The following is a 17,061-nucleotide window of genomic DNA, read 5'->3' as shown; positions in this document are numbered from 1 at the left end:
CCACCAAAAATTTCTAAACACTATGGTTTGTGAAACATTATTTATGATTATGTCATATTATGTGGGTAACATTTATTCTAGGGTTTCTTCATACACCCTGATAACTGCAGATCTAATCTATCACTATTAAATGAATTGAATATCTTCAAAATCACAGATACCGTCTCTTTTACATTAATACCTATATCATGCTATCTCACCCAAAACCACTGGTTTTGAGTCAGTTCTCCTATTAGCAACACAGCACAGGGTTTCTGAGACTGTAAATCTTTACAGGCGCAGACAGCCTCATGTTTCTCCCACAGATAGGCTGGGAGATTTGAACTGTTGAATGTGAGGTTAGCAGTCCAATACCTAACCCTATCAGTGCCACAAGAGTTTTTAATGCTTAATTCAGACCTTCCTTGTTTCTAAGTCGTTAGACCTACTTAGAGTCACTATTAGTTGCCCTCGAGTTGATGCCAGTGAACTAAGTTGAGACCCGTGCGTGTTTAATGTGTAGGCATTTGACTTTTATGGCACCGAGCACTTTAAACTTGGGTACGATAACTGAGAAGCTTGACTTTTATTACAATAAACACTGAATTCATTGCTCCAGATAATGTAACAGCTACTAATTTGTATAATGTGGTTTGGCATTTCTCACAATGTAGATACAGGCCTGATAAAGTTGATGCTAAGATCTAAAGTAATGTTGAAGTCTACAAAATAGTTATAGTGACTCTAATTTAATTTCCTTCAGAGCATTACTTTCAAGCCTAAGCATCTTCTGATTCATATTTGCATAGATTTCTTTTATCCCTTGTTATTCTCAATAATTTAAGAGGGCTGCAAGGGGTAACGTGCTTTATTTGCTTTTTGGTTGTCTTTTACATATTAAAGAAAATCAAAATCCTGTGTGATAGGTTTGAGAATATCTAGACAGAGATTTCTAGAAGTTTCCTGATATATTCTGCCAGTCTTGAAAACCTAAGGTTATTACAGAAGACATGTGCTGAACATGTGCTGAATTTTTCCCAAAAAGATTGCTATGAAGATTAAAGTTGCTAAAATGTCTGATAAAGTGTTGCTTTGGAAAAGGAGAGTGTAGTTACTAAGGCTTATGAATGAATATACAAGTTTTTCATATAAAAGGGCAAACCCAAATCCATTACCACAGAGTCTATTCCAGCGTACACAACAGAGTCAAACTGCCCCCATAGGGTTTTCAAGGTCTCTCATCTTGATGAAAGCTTTCCAGAGGACCTGGTGGTTTCAAAACACTGTGCTTTGATTAAAAGCTAAGCACTTACCACCAGAGTCTACAGAAAACCAAAAAAGAGGGGCAATCAAGGAAAATTTATTACTACTTACAAAGTAAAGTTGTGGAGTACTGAAGGTGAAAAACTGTAAAGGTTAATTGTCTTCCTTCTTACTCTGTAAAAGATGAATCAGTTATCCTTAACTGTATTTGACTAAATTGCGGCAGGATGAAATTAGGCTACCACGAGGTGGTTTGCAGTAAAAACAAATATTTTCTCTTTAAGTCATATAGCTCAAGGAAGAGAACGCTACGGAAAGAGTAGTATTTATTCCTGTTTTGACAGTATTTCTTAAAAACCTGTTTACACATTTGAGATGAAATTCTGATAATCACAGAGCACCCAGGCCCAGGTCATGACCTAGAGCAGTGAGTTTATAGGAAGCTACTTTCTTTGCCATTTTCAATTAAGTTGCTTGAATATTAGTTGAATGATGAAATGTACTATATGAAATGTACTATATGAAATGTACTATAAATGTACTAGAATGTACTAGAAAAGAGGGTCATGTATGAACAATGTCTTATCTAGTCAAGAGATACTTTTGGATAATGTGAAAAATCCTATGGTTATAGAATGTGCAGAAAGCTGGTGAAGCACTGGAAGCACTCATTTGTCTATGCCAGGGAATTTGGAAGACAGCTGACTGGAAGAGATCCATTTTTAGTACCTATTGCAAAGAAAGGAGACCCAACACAATGCTCAGACTGTAGAAAAAAACCACTAAAATCACATGCAAGTAAAATTTTGCTTAAGATCATCATCAACAACAACAATGGTTGCAGCAGTACCTTTACACGGAGCTGCCATAGATTCAGGCTGGATTCAGAAGGGGATATAGAAAAAGAGATATTGTTGCTGATGTCAAATGGATCTTGGCTCAAAGCATAAAATGCCAGAAAGATGCCTACTTGTCTTTTACTGACTATGCCAAGGCATTTGACTATGTGAAGCATAATAAAACTATGGTTCAGCTAGAGAAGAATGGGATTTCCAGAACACTGAAGTATGTTCCTCCAGAATTGTACAGGATTAAAGAGGCAGTTGTGCAGCCCAAGCAAGGGAATACTGCATGGCTTAAAATCAGGAAAGATGTCCATGACAGTCGTATACTGTCACCACACTTATTTCATCTGTATACAGAGCAAATAACCAGAGAACCTGGAGTATATGAAGATTATATTCCTCCATCAGGGTTGGAGAAATGCTTGTTAACAACCTATGATATGCAGATGACACCACCTTGCTTGCAGGGAATGAGGAGGACCTGACGCACTAGCTGATAAGGATCAAGGGTTATAGGGTTCAGTATGGACTACAACTCAATGTAATGAACAGCCATATCCTCACGACTGGACCAATAGGTAACATCATGATAAATGGAGAAAAGGTTGAAGTTGTCAAATATTTTATATTGCTTGGATCTACAATCATTGCTTATGGAAGCAACAATCAAGATATCAAGACATGTTTTATTAGGTCAATATACTGCACATGACATTTTTAAAGTACTGAAAAGCAAGGATGTTTCTTTGAGGACTCATGTATACTTGATCCAAACCGCAGTATTTTCAATTGCCTCAGATGTATGTAAAAGTTGGACATTGCATAAGCAAGCCTGAAGAAGAACTGATGCATTTGAATCATGGTGCTGGAGAAGGATATTCAAAGTACCAGGGACTGTTGAACAGACAAACCATTCAGCATACTCTGGAAGAAGTATGCCCACAGTGCTTCCTAGATGCAAGAATGGCAGGGCTTCTTATGTACTTAGGACATTTTGTCAGGAGAGGACAATCCCTGAAAGACATTGTTCTTGGTAAAGCGGAGGGGCAGTGGGAAAGGGGAAGACACTCAATGAGATGGGTTGATACAGTGGCTGGAGCAACGGGCTGAGGCATGGGAACCATTGTGAGGATGGCACAGGGTCATGCGGTATTTAGTTCTGTTGGGCAGAGGCTCGCTATGGGTCAGAACTGACTCAATGGCACCTACCAACAGCCACAACATAGAATGTGACAATGCCAGAGAAAGCATGGCATGCTACCTGTGAAATAATAATAATCACCTAGCACTCAAATTCAAATTAGATGTGTTAATCATCTTGACATTTTTATTTAAAAAAAGAAACTAAAGGCTAAAAACGAAAAATAAGTTTTTATAAAGTTTTATATATGTCAAAAATGCCCCATGTACCCCTAGGTATGTGCTGTTTAAGTATAATCTGTAAGGACCTGGCACAAATAAAAAAAACAAAAACCCAACCATGTTACCAGATTAAGTAACAATGATGTTATAATAGGACATCATCCTAACCTGTAGTATGTGAAATAACTTGTCAACTGTAACAAATTATTGCACAAGGACCTGCAGATACTCTACCTGTAAAAGTGTCTTCCACTGGACCGTTCTAATGACAGACCCTCTGGTGTGGTGTGTTCCGAATGGGCTGCCAACCGTAAGGGCATCAGTTGGGAAGCACCAGATGCTCCTATTAAGAGAGTTGAGGCAGTCCGCTTCAGTCAGGATTAACCACTGCAGAATCCCCACAGACAGTTTTCCCAGAACGGATTCAATGGCAGTGAGTTTGGATTGGTTTTCTCGGGTCAAACTTCCTTCTAACTAATACTTACTTACACTCTAACATTGTTGTGTCCTGTTGTTTTCATCTACCATCTTCTACAATCTACTTTGATCTCAGCTTTTCTCCAGCCCTCATGGTAATCTTTTTATTGGGCCTCATACAAATCATCACAATCCATACATACATCAATTGTGTAAAGCACACTTATACATTTGTTGCCCCCATCATTCTCAAAATTCGCTTTCCGCTTGGGTTCCTGGAATCAGCGTCTCATTTTCCTTTTCCCCCTCCCTCCCTGCACCCCCTCCCTCATGAACCCTTAATAATTTATAAATTATTAATCTTATCTTACACTGCCCGGCGTCTCCCTTCACCCACCCTTCTGTTGCCCATCCCCCAGAGAAGGGGTTATATGTAGATCCTTAATGCAATTCAGTTGTAGTATTTTTCTAAGTTTATCTTTTAAAATGCATAGAATTACTAAGACATCACTAAAAGCCCTTAGTTATGCTCTAGCAAAAGGGCGAGGCTTTTTGCTCCGTTAGATATTCACGGTCTTAATACTGGAATTAGGTTCTTGTCTTTTACCAAGAGAATCACTCCTCTGGTCTGACATGAGGCAACGCTATACATTTTTATGAAAGCCTCTGTAGGGTAGCATGCCACAACCTACTAGTTAGGAAAGCCAAAGGACGAAAATGACTCATTTTGCACAAGTGCAGGGGGGATTTAAAAATCCCTCGAGGTATGAAGGATTCTAGGCATTTCTGTCAAAGCATGCTGTCTTTCCACCCGTTGATGTCTGGTACAAGGATTCTATGGAATGGCGCCCACAAGGTGGCGCCAGTTCTAGGCCTCTGAGGCAATATCTGAAAAGTGGCTTAAAAGTTTCTCCGAAGAATTAGCTCTATTAAGATTCAGAACAAATATATGGAAGATTGGATATCAGAAATCACTGACACTAGAAGTCATATAGCAATTCTTCTACAGGGCAGATAGTTTTATATGGTCACCTAGTTTATCCACAATGATTTCTTGAGAAGTGGAATGGGAATTCCCCTTCTTCCAATATGAATGCTCCTGCACACGTGTCCAGACACAGCAAGTGGGCTTCCATCTTCTGTGCACATCACCTCTGAGTTACACACGCATCCTCGTAATCCCTCCCCTGCATCGTCACTAGCTCGAGCATCACAATGGAGCTGATAAGAGCACAAACTGCTGAGCAACTTGGGCCCTAAAGAAGAGTCCCCCCCCCACCCCCCCACCCCCATCCCCAACAGAATTTGGGTTCACTTTCACATAACAAAAAGATCCAATTGAAGTGATGGATAGAGCTTTTTTGGGTGGGTAACTAAGGTAATCAGTGTTGTGAATCAGTATAGCCAGTCATATTGATGCTGAGTGGAGACCTAATATTATCATACTTGTGAATCTGTAGGCTACCCAAGGATCAGAGAGACTAGAGAAAAAGAGAAAGAAACAGGACGAATTACAATATTGTATCAGGTCAGTGAAACTTACCAATAAACGGGTAAATATTAAAAGCGTAAGACTAAGACATAGGTCACTCCCATGCTTGCACAAATTTCCCCCGAAATGTGGGTGCTGCAGGGGAAGTGAAGTACTTAATGTGGTTCTCTTTGCCAAAGATTCTGTATTCCCACCAAAGGACCTTTTCTGCCTGAATATGGATACGATAGTGGTTAAAGACATTGAAAGAATTCACCTTTGAGTAATTGTAAACAGGAACTATTGAATTGTCATCCTGTTTCATATACAATGAGCCCCACGAAAGGAAAGGTGGGGGGAATATCACTACCAAGAGCCCAGAGTGGAGGGCATCCTCTGGCCTCCAAGAACCTCCTTGTTCCAGAAGAAAGCTGAACCTCTTTGATCCAGAAGACAGCCATGAAATCACGGGAGCAGCAGCAGAACCAGGAGCCAGAGTACGAAGGAGAGTGGTGGACTTCCCAGCCCACGGAGCAAGTCAAGCTGAAATTGTGGAGGAAGAGGCCGGCTTGTGGAGTGTCATCCTTCTAGACTTGTAATTTGGAAGCCAAGTTCTCAAACACATGGAATTTGAGCTGAATGCTTTGGGTTGAGACTTACAACAAAGGGGCATGCCTCTTGGGCATTTATCAGCAACCCTGAAGGAACTTTGTCCAGTTCCCTGATGCATCACTGTATCCTGAGCATTTCTCACTTGCACTGTAACCTGTTCAATTCCATAATGAACCCCTTAATTGTGAATACTGCCCACGTGTTCTTGTAGGCCTTGCAATGGATCATGAAACTATGGAGCTAGACAAGCAGAGAATAGAGTTTGAGAAGGAACACCGGTGCTCTCATTCCCAAAATTCCCATGGAGTTATATCATGAATCTACACAATAACGATTTAATGATGAAAATTTAGTTATAATTCTAATTTTATCCAACTCTTAATCATTTTGAGCAAGTTTTAACTTATTGTCCAAATCAACTTCATGGCATTGGGTTTAGTTTGGTGGGTTTGGATAATTTGTGTTGTAAGCTCAAAGCAATTCACAGACCCGGGGCCAGAGCTAATAGACATTCCAACAAAATGCAGGCATGAAGTTCAGTGCAGTCAGCTGTCATAAATAAAACAAGAGTCAATATTTTCTTCAAATGCATATATATTATATTATGCATAAATTTGAATAATATTTGCATCATTGAAAGAGAATTGTGGAGATAAATGATTTTATTTAGTGATAGTTGAAGGTTACAGAATGCTTAGTTAAAGCCTGTCTCCTGAAAATCTTTGTGATGGATGACTGTGGGAACTAACTTGTTTCCTGGGAATTTTTCCCCCATCAGACTATAGAATGCAAAAGCCAGTAAACAGTCAAGCCCTTTGCCAAAGGAAAATTATCTGTGCCTAGAACAAACAGCTTGCCAGCATATGAAGATTTATTTCTCATCTCGGTGGCAGTCACATCTTATTCAAGAGCCTCTGGCAATTGTGGAGAAAACAGTGGGACCACTGGGCGTGTCATTAAGATCCCTTTTCTCCCTTAAACACAATTTTATTTCTGAAGGTTGGCAATGCTTCTTATCTTGCACGCGTGGTAAAATTTCCTATGACCTCCAAAGGCTGAAAATAATTATTTAGAATTGAGGATAAAATTAATAAATACATATTGAGATGTGAATATGTACTACGGATGTGTTCAGTGATTCATAGTCTTGTTCTCGCTTAATATTTGAGAGAGTCCGCTGAGATATTCGTGACTCTCTGGGCTGCACACCGGAGGAAAAACATGGAGACACAAGAGTTATTATGTTTTCCCAAGTTAGAAAGCTGGAAACTGAGACAGAGCTTTGGGTTTGTGTTTGATTGCATGGTAAGTATGCTTGTACTACAGGAACACAATTTAGAAAAAAAGGCCTACTGAATACCCCCCAGGAAGGAACTTTTAAGTTAAACACTGATTGGAAAAGAGACTTTGCCATGGGGATTTGATCTAAACTTGGATTTTCTTGTTGCATTACCAACAGGAAGAGGAAGAAAATGAGGCTTCTAGTTTGCTAAAACTGGATGAGAGTAACATAGTGTTAGACCAGGTGACATGAAGGAGCTCAAAAGACGTGGGCGCTTGGCATACTGATAGGCTTCTGCCAAAGAGAGAGGACAAGTCCAATGTGTGATTGTTGTGGATTTCTGCTCGTTCTGAGCTACTTTCACAATCCAGCATACCTCAGGAAACCTCCCAGCATGCCCTTTCATGTTCCCCTCTCCCTTCAGAGCGTGCTCTCAGGAAGCGCATTCGCTGGGGCTGGCCTTTGTTGACATATCCAAAAATTAAACCCTGTTAAATGACTCAAATCTTAAAAGCAGCAAAATAATATTTGAGGGACCTTCCCATTGAGTTGGGCTACAATCTCCAAGTCAGCAGCGGGAAACCACCAGCTTTCTTCAGCTCCTCAGAAGGAAGATGGGTTTTTTACTGCAATTGCTGTCTCCGGCAGTTCTAGCCCTTTCGACAGGGGAGCTACGAGATGAGGCAGTGAGCTTTTTGAGCACCGTGCTCCAATCTCTAGGCTGAAGGACTGCATATTTCTCCTACACAATCTATCCATTTCTCTTCACCTTGTCAACCAGCGGTTCTCAACCCGCGGGTCACGACCCTTTCACAGGGGTCACTCGATTCATAATAGTAGCAAAATTACAGTGGTGAGGTAGTAATGAAAATAATGTTATGGTTGTGGGGGTCCCCACATCAGGAGGAACTGTATTAGAGAGTCACGGCATGAGGAAGGTTGAGAACCACCGTAAATGCAGCTATCCAAACATCATCAATAGCAAGGTTTTTACAATAAACTGTGGAGCATTGTGCACCCACAATGGTTTTCTACCAAATTTTTGTGTGGCTGCTGGCTCTTTCCCTAGCCTTATTCCTTATCAGCTCTTTATTGTAGGACAACCTCCTTGGTCTTGGTCTAAAACTAAGCTCACTATTGCCTCAGATGATTTTTTATCTGCCTGAAATGCTCTTCCCAATGATGTGCATAATCTGCCACCTGGATCTCCTTACACATGTGCTTCCCGCTAGTCTGTTGACAAGAATAACCCTTTGATGCTACCCCTTTCTCCTGCTGTATGTGGCATCACAGCCCTTGTCCTTGGGTGACATTCTGTTATGTGCTTAACATAAGACTTCGCCAGAGAGTTTGAAAATGGTTAACTCAGACAGACAAAAGGTTGGTTGGTGGCTCAAACTCAGCGGGAAGAGAGGCCAGGTGCTTCGGAAGACAAGCCAGGCTATCTGCTTTGGAAAGCTGACAGCTTTGAATATCCCTTAACAATTCTACGTGGTCCGCATGGCGGCATCGTGAGTGAGAATCAAAGCTCAGGGTCAACTCACCGTAGGAGGCACCGTAAGTCTGTGTATTGTTTTGTGTTTGCTTACTGCTCAAACTCCAGGGTCCAGTACATAAATATTTTTTAAGCTTTGTTGTATAAATAAAGGAGCAGAAAACTGAAAAATAAAAAGTAATCTTATCCCCACTTTTCTCATTTTATTTCATAAGTATCCTGGACCTTGTAGAAGAGAAGGTACAGAAATTAATATTGTGTAACAACTATGTGCTTTAAGATGATAGATCTCAGCAAAACCTGGGACTTTGTTTAGCTTAGATGGAGAATCCTCTCTCCCCCTATTGTATATGATAAAGCCATTGCTGGGGGATATAAACAGTGCCAGAAGAGAGGGGTGATGGGGAGAACCATCAAAAACATCGGTGGGGGGGGGGGAACAAATTTAAACTGTATAACTACAATATGCGCCCTATCTCAGCCTTTATAATTCTTTTCTTTTTCCTTTAAAAAATAGCATTTAGTACTATAGCCATTGGGGTACTTATCACTTTTAAAGTAAATCAGTGTAGTTAACGTATATTCACATAATATGGCGAGTTATTTAGAAAATACAACTTTATTATCTCTGCCTTCATTAACATCTATAAATAGAATTAAATAATTATAAGCTATATTTTACTCAAGGTTATACCTTTGTTTTAAAAATATTTAGGAATTCAAAATAAGATCAAGTTGTTTGGTAGAACTTTACTAAAGTCATTTGTACATATTTTTTCCCTTTTTGCATGAGTATCTCATTCATTTGTGTCCAGAAACTCCAAATCGCTAAAATATTCTTCCATCTTTTAAGCGTGATTGCTGACATGATTCTAAATGGGTCTCTTGGTTTTATGAAAGATGAAATTGATATTTTCCAAAATATACATAAATCCATTGGACTTTAAAAATGACAAGCACTACACTGCATTTATAAGTAAAAACTTGAATATATTATAGAAAGAACAGAAAGACAAGACAAATGTATAAATTGGTACAGTAAGTTCTATGGTCTTAGAGTACTATATGGAAAATAAAATGTTTCACAAGAGTTAGTTATGAGGAAGTAATACAAATTCACCTTCCTCCTTGACCTGTAATTCATTGCGATACAAACAATAATGTAATTTTAGAAAAAAGAGTCCTTTTGGAAAAATTATACATAATTTGAAAGCAACAAAAGATAGAAAGATATTTTATGTTTAAAACATACTGAAAACATGAACTATAAAATAGTAATTTAGATAATATAAGGAAAAACAGGGGTGAAATTAAAATATTTAATACTAGTAAGGCAGTTAGATAATATCAGCTTGAAGATGTATGAACGTTTCGGGGTGGAATCCACATGTTGATGAGGTCACAGCTTGATGGTACTTCTCTGAGAGTGTGGCATTCGCATAGGGATGATCCTGAAAAACGCTCTCCTCCTTCACCTTCCTGTTAGGGAGACAGACCACTGAGCGTGAGAGTAGGTGGAGCCCTGCTATGCTTCCATGGACCGTGGATCCACGTGACTGCATTCCCTGGCCTGTGATCTCCCTGCATTCTGCATCTTTGCACGTGGCTGTGTGAGTCTGAAAAGGGATTTATGGACTTGAGTTCCTCTGGGCTCGGATGCTTTCTTGATATATAATTACTTATTGATATAAAACTATTTCTTATACAACTGTGAAGATCACTGAATTAGTTTCTTTAATCAACTGGGCTTAACACAACTAGGTAGTGTAAGAGTTGGTGAGGCTATAATAGTTTTACCCACAGCCTTTGCAAAGTATATTGTGAAGAGCTAGACAATTCTGTTTTATTAAATTCTTCTATGATCAAAGATCATAGGCTGGCTCAGGGACCTGGAACATACTGCCATGTAAACTAGATGTTACTTTTATAATTTATATTAATGCTCAGAAAAATTAATTTTTGAAAACAATAATTAGTTACAATTTATTGTGTGATTTCCTTCTACTAGTTATTTGTCACAGCCTGGTTTAATGAAGTCAGCTCTTTCTTCACAGTTTTCATCGGTACACTATGTTGCTCAAAATACTAAATTTTACCAACAGTTCATGTAAAATAAGAGGAGTCACTCTGTTTGCAAATTCATAAATAGGATAAGTATTGAATGGATGTTCTTTTTATTTTTCCTACAAAATATATTAGAAAATTTAACATTCTCATGGACATTTTAAATGTCTGAAATGGGCTTACTTTTCAAATACATGACAACAGTTTTAATATCTAATAAAATTAACATCCTAAGGAACACATATTGACATTTGACTATATGTGTACTTTTAAAAAATTAATGAAATAGATGAATCATTCTAGGGCATGTGTATCAAAAATTTTAAGACAAGTTCACCTCTGAACTTCAGCTACACAGTTATTATCTGCATTTATTCTCTCCCCCCCCCCGCCCACACACACACACACGAGCTTCAAAAAGTTCATGCACAAATTCTATTATCTTTCATTTCATTTTTCACATACATTTTGAAGCCCTGCACATACGGTGCTATCAGGAAAGTTTGGACATTTAAGTACAAGGCCAGTGGTTCAAACCATGAGCCCCTTCCAGGGGAAGATGAAGCTTTCTGCTCCCATAAAGACTTACAGCCTTGGAAACCCTACTTTGGGTATCTAATAGTTAGAATTGGCTTTTGGTTGTTGATATTATTAACATCTGTAATATGTTCTGTGAAAGTGATTGCTATGTGTTAGAAGGTATTGAAAACCCCATGGTGGAGCCTGCTTTATGTCACCTTTGTCTCTGATGCTGCCACAGCTGGAGAGGCTGGCAGAGGCTGGAGGAAATGATGGCAGCAGTGGTGCTGGGAGAAGAGCAAGAGAAAGAAGGAGGAGGGGAGTGAGGTGCACCTTGCCTCTCCTGCCATTCCATCCCACCGCGGCCCCTGCAGCCACCATTTGCTCACCAGCAGAGCCTGAAATCTTGTGTCCATGCTCTATACTGTATCCCATCTGCCTGCATCTAATCCATGGTTCTATGGTGCAGGAGTCTTGTTTGAAAGTTTTAATATCAATAGGGACAAACAATAAGCAAAAGGATAAATATTTTACCTTCAAAACAAAAACCAAATAAATTAAAAACATACAGAACTGTAGATGTGATGTTTATGCAGCCAGAAGTTGCACAGGCAGATGTTGAACAATGCATGCTTTATGTGTCAACTCACATACCATGGACGCATCTGTGGAGAAAGATATGCTTAGCAAACATTGGGGGGGGGGGGTGTCAGCAAAATTAATGTAAAGAAAAGAAAATCATCATGATAAATGGAAAAATAGATTGAAGTTGTCAGAGGTTTGGTCTTGCCTTGATCCATGACTAGTGCTCATGAAAGCAGCAGTCAAGAAATCAAATGACATCCCACCATTGTATTCATTGAGGCAGAATAGATTCATTGCAGCAGAAGAGATTACCCACCACCTTCAACTTGATTTTGTCCCTATTTTCCAGTTTGGGGTTTAGAAAGTATGGCATTGCAAGTAGTCAAGGGTCTCCTGGCCAAATCAGGGCCTGTCTTACACCATGGGGGCACACTGTCTCTGGGTCTTGGAACGTGCCTTCTCGGAATCTCCTCTCCTGCAGAGCTCCTGGTCTGTTTCCCTCAGAATTCACCACGGTAGCATGACTCTCACGGTTTTCTTGTCATTTTCCTTCAATATTGCAAGCTCCCCGCAGATAGCAATTGCAATTTAGTCATATATCTATCTATAATGCCTTGCTCATAATAGGCATTTGGTTAAAATAAGTAAATAAACAGACTCAACCTGCATCAAATATCCATCATTCTGAAGACCCAGTGCCATCTTTTAGGGATAACTCAGGGTAAGAAGCTGACCCACGGTCAAGGTGGGATGCACATGAATGAAAGAGAGAAAGCCCTGCCCAGAAGTAGACGCTTTCTTGGGGATACAGTCAATTGGTCTGCCTCAATGAATACAATTGTGGGATTTCAAAAGAGCTTTATAAAATCCACTATCTATAAACTGCTGGAAAAAAGTACTTCTATATGGCAGGGTTGTTCTTGTTATCTGCTGCCCAGTTAGTCCCAATTTATAGGGACCCTGTGTCCAACAGCATGAGACATGACCTGGTTCTGTGCCAGCCTCACTTTTTAAGATATTTAGCATTTGAGCCTATTGTTGTAGCTACTGTGTCAATCTGGATTGTTGAGGGTTTTCTTCTGTTTTGTTGACCCTCCACATTACCAAGCCTGATGCCCTTCTCCAGAAACTGGTCTCTCTTGACAACATGAAAATAATTAAGTAAAAAAAAAAGAAATCAAGTGACACATTGCATTGGGTAAATATGCTACACAAGACCCCTTTAAAATGTTGAAAACCAGGCTGTTCCCTTGAGGATTAAGGTGCACCTGACCATACCCAGGGTAATTTCAATGGTCGTGTATCCATGTGAAAGTTGGACAATGAATAAGAAAGACTGAAGAAGAAGCAATGCATTTGAATTATAGTGCTAGCAAAATAAAACATAAAATACTCTGGACTTCTAATATAACAAACATGTGTAGGGAGAAGAACAGCCAGAAGGTTCCTCAGAAACTCGGATGTACTTTGAACAGGATACCAGGAGAAACCCCTGGAAAAGAACACAATGCTGGTTAAAGTAGAAAGGCAACAAAAAAGAGGAAATCCTTCGATCAAATAGGTTAACAGTGACTAAAACAAGTTTCAAATCTCACAACAATTGTTAGCATGGCAAAGCACTGGGCAGGCAGTGGTTCAATTTTTTGTACATCGAGTCTTTGTTAGTTGAATTCCACTTGACAACATCTAAAATAATATGAAAAGAAATAGCAGCAAGCATCTTTTAATACTGGAACTCGAAGTGAACAAGTATGGATCTAGGAAAATTGGAAGTTGTCAAAATTAAAATGGAATACAGAATGTTCAATATCTTAGGCATTAGTTAGCTAAAATAGGTTTTGGACATTTTGGCAGGCATTCATGTGGTTTACTGCTCCATGAATGACCAATTCAAGAGGAATGGTTTTGTATTCATAATAAAAAATGACATTTCAATATCATCCAGTCAATACCACTATTATTCAAATTTTAAGCCAGCCATTAGAGCTTAAAGTGAAGAAATTGAACCATTTTACCAACTTCTTCAGTCTGATATTGATTAAACATGTAATCAAGATGCATTAATAATTACTGGCAACTAGAATGAAAAAGTTGGCAACAAAGAGGAAGGAAAAGTAGTTGGAAAATATGGTTTGATGACATAAATGAAGCTGAAGATCGCATGATAGAACTTTGCAACACCAACTTCTTCACAGCAAATACATTTTTTTCAATAACACAATCAGTGACTATACATGTGGACTTCTCCAAATTAAATGCACAAAAGTCAAATTGTCTTTGGGACAATACAATGGAGAAGTTCAATACCAGCAGCTAAAGCCAGGCGAGGGGTCATCGGTGAAACAGACTATCAACTGCTTATATGCAAGTTACTGTTGCAGCTGAAGAAAATTAAAACAAGTCCACAAGAGTCAAAATACATCCTTGAGAATATCTTACCTGAGTTGTGAGACCATTTCAAGAACATGTTTCATGCATTTAACACAAATGACAGGACACATGATGAGCTGTGGGATGACATAAAGAACATCATAAATGAAGAAAGCAAAAGGTCATTTAAAAGACAATAAAGAAAGTAAAAAGAAAGAAAGACAAGGTTAAACTAGTTGTCAGAAGAGACTGAAGCCTGCTCTTAGGCATAGAGTAGTTAAGGCAAATGGGAGAAATGATGATATCAAAGGGCTGAATAGGAAATATGAAAGGGCAGCTTGGAGGATACAGTCCAATATTATACAGAAATGTGCGAAGACCTAGAGATAGAAAACCCAAAAGGAAGAATCTTCTCAGCATATCTTAACTGAAAGAACTCAAGAAAAATTCAAGTCTTGAGTTTCAATATTTAAAGATTCCATGAGCAAATTTTTGAAAAATTCAGGAAGCAGCAAAACAAGATGGAAACACTATACAGATTCACTGTACCAAAGAGAACTAGTCAACATTTAACCATTTCAAAGATGTAGCTTTGTGGTAGTTATATAATCTGTTTTCAGAGTGAAGAGGTGGAGTCTGATGACCTCATTTGGAGACACTAAGGAGATAAATAGCTCATTGGAGGTGGGACACATGCTCACTCCCTGGGAGACATTCCATCTGACTAGACACATGGAGCTGTGCTAGTGCTCTTGAGCTGGAGGAGTCATGTGGAGACTCCTGCCAGTGCTGAGATGCTTCCACTGCCACTGGATCCACAAGATGTTCCACCCACTGGCCTGGGATCTTCAATATTCAGGATTATTGCATGGTTGTGTGAGTCTAAAGAGGACTTTATAGATTAGTATCGCACATAGGGGCTAATTTTGGACTTATGGACTTAATCTGGATTGGGCTGGGATGTTTTCCCACTATTTAATTGCTCCAGTATATAAAGCTCTTTCTAATACACATATGAGTGTCCATGAATTTGTTTCTCTAGTCTACCTGGAATAACACAAGCATATATTCAAGAACTAATGGTATTGGAGGAAGATGGCCAAACTGCACCATAACCACTAGTCAAAAACAAGGTTCCAAATTTGATGACAAGCCCATTTAAATGATACAGCAAGCAGATGAAGCACTGAAAATACTGGAAATACGTACTCATTGTTTTATGCCTAGAAATTTGGAAGACAGCTACCTGGTCAACTGATTGGAAGAGATTCTTATTTGTGCCCATTCCAAAGAAGAGTTATCCAACATAATTAGCAAGTTATAGAATAATATAATTCATGTCACATATAAGTACATTTTTTCTGAAGATTGTCCAACAATGGTTGTAACAATATATTACCAGGAAACAATTAGAAATTCACATTGGATTCAGAAGAGAACATTGCTGCTTCCAGATAGATCTTGGCTATAAGCATAGAGTACCAGAAAGGTGTTTCCTTGTGGTTTATTAACCATACAAAAGCATTCGACTGTGTAGACCATAACAAATTATGGAGAGCTGTGAGGAGACTGAGAATCCCAAAACACTTCATTGTATTCGTGTGGGCCTTGTACGCTTATTAAGACTGTGATATCCAGATGGCACAACCTTGCTTGATGAAAGTGAGGGGGACTTGAAGAACATTCTGATGAACGTCAAGACTGCAGTCTTTAGCACAGATTACAATATATTGTAAAAAAAATCCTAAGAACTGGACCAATGTGTAGCATCTTGATAAATACAAAGAAAGATTTCAGTTGTCAAGGATTTCATCTTGCTTGGGTCCACAATCAATGCACAAGGAAGCAGCAGTCAAAAAATAAAAGACACTGCATTAGGTATATCTGTTGGACAATACCTCCTTAGAGCATTGGAATGCTGGGATGTTACTTTGAGGCCCTGAGCCAAGCCACACCCTACTCATTTGCCTCTTATGCATGTGAAAGTCGGGCACTGAATAAAGAAGGCTGAAGAAGAAGTATGCATTGCATTACAGTGCTGATCAAGAATATTGCAAGTGCCATAGGCTGCCAAAAGTAACAGACAAATCTGTCTTGGAAAAAAGCTCCCTGCAAACAAGGATGGTGAGACTTTATCTTCTGTACTTTAAACATTTATCAGAGAAACCAGTCCCTGGAAAAGGACAGCATGAGCTTGGTAAAGTGGAGTGGCAGTGAAAAAGAGGAACGCTCTCAACAAGCTATACTGACACAGTAACACAACAATGGGCCCAAACATAAAACATACACACGCACACAAAGACACACACACCAAAACCTGTGAGGATGGTAAGATTATATGTGTAATATAACTATAATTAGATAACTAATGATAGGTATATTAAAATCCATTTTAAAAATGTATTGCACAAAACATGACACTGCTGTAAATTGAATTTATTAGAATAGCTTAAGAAGCATCATTCTATATTATATTTTTCCACGCATAGTAGAGATTTCTTTGTTTAAATAGCATTGAAATTAATGTTCCCCATAGTCTTTCTGTTCCCTCATTAATAAAACTAATGCAAATTTATTTTCAGGATACCAAGGCTCAAGGAGCCCAGTTGGCACAGTGGCTACAAGTTGGGCTGCTAACCTCAAGGTCAGCAGCTCAAAACCACCAGCTAGCTCCCAGGGAAAAAGCTAGTCCTTTCTACTTTTTTTTTTTTTCAATCATTTTATTAGGGGCTCATACAACTCTTATCACAATCCATACATACATCAATTGTGTAAAGCACATTTGTACATTCATTGC

Source organism: Echinops telfairi, unplaced genomic scaffold (assembly GCF_000313985.2).
Source record: "Echinops telfairi isolate 266 unplaced genomic scaffold, ASM31398v2 ScPeMD7_60;HRSCAF=208, whole genome shotgun sequence".
In the NCBI taxonomy this organism is placed as follows: Eukaryota; Metazoa; Chordata; class Mammalia; order Afrosoricida; family Tenrecidae; genus Echinops; species Echinops telfairi.
This window is presented reverse-complemented; position numbering follows the sequence as displayed.